Raw genomic sequence first — 3,368 nt, forward strand, 5'->3', positions numbered from 1 at the left:
CTCAGACAGGAGCTCTTTGTTCATCGTCTGGACAACTGTTCAGCCAGGAGGCAGGATTGGGTTTTAAAATCTCCAAACTTTCACAGGCATTGTCTTGCTCTAAGGGAGCGATTCCTGCACTTCTGACAAGTTTCCTTAAAATGTTAAAAAGTGTCAAAAAAAATTACAAAAATGGTAAAACAAAGTTAAAAAAACAGTTAAAAAATCCCAGCCAAATGCCAGCGCTGAAACCGTGCCGGAGCACCTGCAATGCCCCCCGAGCTGCTGCCAGAGGGGAAAAGGGGCTGTCAGGAAACCACCAGCAGCAGATCCAGGCTCTGCTTACGCTCCTGCTGCTGCCACCAGGCCGGGAAGGTTGGGTCACGCAGGGAATGTGGGAAGGAGACAGAGTTTTGTGGCAGGAAGGGCTCAGACAGGAGCTCTGTGTTCATCGTCTGGACAACTGTTCAGCCAGGAGGCAGGATTGGGTTTTAAAATCTCCAGACAGACTTTGGAGGGCAATGTCTTGCTCTGAGTGAGCGATTCCTGCACTTCTGACAAGTTTCCTTAAAAAAAGGGAGGGATTAGAGCACTTCATTAAAGTAATTAACACCAGGACGTTGTCCCCACAGCAAGTCCAACTGAGAGAGGCAATCAGACAGGCTGGAAAAGACCTCCAAGATCAGAGTCCAACCTTTGACCCATCACCACCTTGTTAACCAGAGCAGAACTAGCAAGGCCTCTCTTTAACTCCCTCTTTTTTTATATCTTATAATTATTTGGATAACAGCTCAATGGAAGCAGCAGAGGGATGAGCCTCACGTGACCTTCTGGGTCCCAACTAATTAATTTGTGACTGGAAGATTCCCAAACAGCGGAATCAGGGTCCCTGACCTCTGCACTAATGGGATTTCATCCCCACAAACAGGCGTCTCCTGAAGCATTCCTGACCTCAGCACTGGGTTTAGCTGCAGAGAGCAGGTTTTAGGGAATTCCCAACAGCCCCACGGAATCTCTGCATGCCCAGATCTTCCCAAAGGCATTCCCTCAAGGATCCACTGCAGGAATACGTGTGCACACACACAGAGCGTGCCAAGGCAGGTGGGGAACACCCAGAGCTGCAACCCCACTCTGTGCCATGAACTGTTGCCTGACTTTTCCATGGAATTTCAGTGCTGCTCCACGTCCCACGGAGCTGGCACAGGCAGGATCCAGCACACCTGGACCTTGTCCTGGGCCACTCACACACAAATAACCCAGCACCCAGGTGACCCTGCCAGGAAACAACTGAGGAGAGCTCAGCCCTGGCTCTTCCTGCACCTCTCCCACTCCTCTCTTTCCTGCTAATTGGACGAGAATCCAATTAACGAATCAGTTGATGACTTTGCCGATGAAAGGCTATGTTATCCAAGTTTATCTCGAGAAGCCCAACCCAACTGCTGCCAGCACTTGTGCGTGCTTCAGACCACAAATTGATTTAATTTAGGACACGTACGCCACGTGCACCCACACAAACACAAACAACAGGACTCTGTCGCCTCCAAGGCTGCCTCATAACTGCCCTGCAGATCTATAACCTGCTGCTGAAAGTGCCTGTCAAGGAAGGGGACTGCCCACGGGAGAAGGAGCTGCCTCTCCAGGAATTGATTTACACGAGGGAAAACAGCTCCTAACGAACACAGGGCTCTGCACCCCTCTCACTAAACATGGGTGAGGTGGGAAAGGCAAAACCAAGGAGTTCCTTCCAGGAATGTCTGTGATCTGCTCCAGAAAATCTACTAAAGGAAGGAAAGGACAGGGTGCAGAGGGCTTTGGGGGCCACACAACTGAGGGAGCCTCCAAATCCACACCCAGGGGGGTTTTCTGGAGCAGAAATCCTACAGAAATCCCCGTGTGAGCGTGGATTTAAAGACCACCTTTAGCTGCACTTTCTGCCTTCACCTGCTCCTTCTAAACCCGACCTGTGACACCCAGCTGGTGACAGCTCCCTGTGTGAGCCCAGAAAGTCACTGCAGTCAGAGAAATCTGTGCTGTTGCTCAGTCCTCAGCTGTTTTAGGGCTGGACTTGGTGATCCTGGAGGTCTTTTCCAGCCTCACTGGTTCCCTGTCCGTGCCACCAGCCGCACGTGCTCCAGGACAGGGACCTGCTTTCCTTGGCACATGCCGAGGCCACCAGGCCCCCACACGACCCTTGGGATGGGGGGAAAACATCTTCCCAAATAAACACACAAACACACCAGCGGCTCTGTGTTTGCAGAGGCCAGGAATAGCTCCCCAAATGTGGGAAAACAGCGGGATTTGGGTGGCAGAGAGTGGTCACTGCTCAGGACAGCTGGGGTGAGGCACGTCAGGGTCTTGTTGTCCTGTGGTCACTCGGCCAAGTCGCTTCTCAACCCCTGGGGAGGGGCAGCAGTCCAAGGGCACAACATTCCCTCACCTTGGAATGATTCCCTCTCCCTCCTGTCTTTCCTGCTGCACTAGAGAACAAGGCTGCTAGAGGTGGGATGGGAAGACTGGAGCCTGATTTCCCTGATCCAAACACAGGAAAACTACTCCAGATAACACCTGCCTGGGAAAAGGAGGGAAACACAGCCCAGGTGTGCACAGGAGCTGCAGGGAAACAGTCAGGTGTGCACAGGACCAGCACCTTTTGCTAAAATCCAACCTAAACCTCCCCTGACGTGGCTTCGTAATTCATTCCTTGGGAAGCAACAGGTTCAGAAAGTGCTTTGAACACTGGGACAAGCATTGGATCCATGGGCACCAGCAACCACGGAGGTGCTGGGTATGGCAGTGGGGCTCCAGCTGCTTGCCAGCCAGTCGCTCACAAAAACCTGCATGGATCATGCAGAATGACAGGATCATCATCATGGAATGGTTTGGGGTGGAAGGGACTTGGATCATCCAGTTCTATCCCCTGCCATGGGCTGGGATGGACTGGGGAGGAGGGGACACACACCTTCCAGAGCCCCTTTCCTTCCAGATGTGAGCGTGGATGTACCAGGGAGGGGGGGACACCTTCGACACTGCCCTTCCCTCCAGATGTGACCTGGGATGGACTGGGCAGAGTGGCACACACTTCCCAGACCCCCTTTCTATCCAGGACAAGGAGGGACACACCTTCCAGACCACTTTTCCCTCCGGATGTGACCTGGGATGGACTAGTAAGGGGGACACACCTTCCAGACCCCTTTTCCCTCCAAATGTGAGTTGGGATGTACTGGGGAAGGGACACACAGCTTCCAAACAGCCCTGTCCCTCCACATGTGAGCTGGAGGCCCAGGGTAACGCCCGGAGCGTAGGGCAGGCCGGCGGTGCCCAGCACTGGGAACGGGGAAAGGGCAGGAATACCGCGGGAGCCGGGCTCCCCCCCGCTGCCGGAGGGGGCC

This window comes from Corvus brachyrhynchos, unplaced genomic scaffold (genome assembly GCF_000691975.1).
Source record: "Corvus brachyrhynchos isolate BGI_N302 unplaced genomic scaffold, ASM69197v1 scaffold342, whole genome shotgun sequence".
Classification (NCBI taxonomy): domain Eukaryota; kingdom Metazoa; phylum Chordata; class Aves; order Passeriformes; family Corvidae; genus Corvus; species Corvus brachyrhynchos.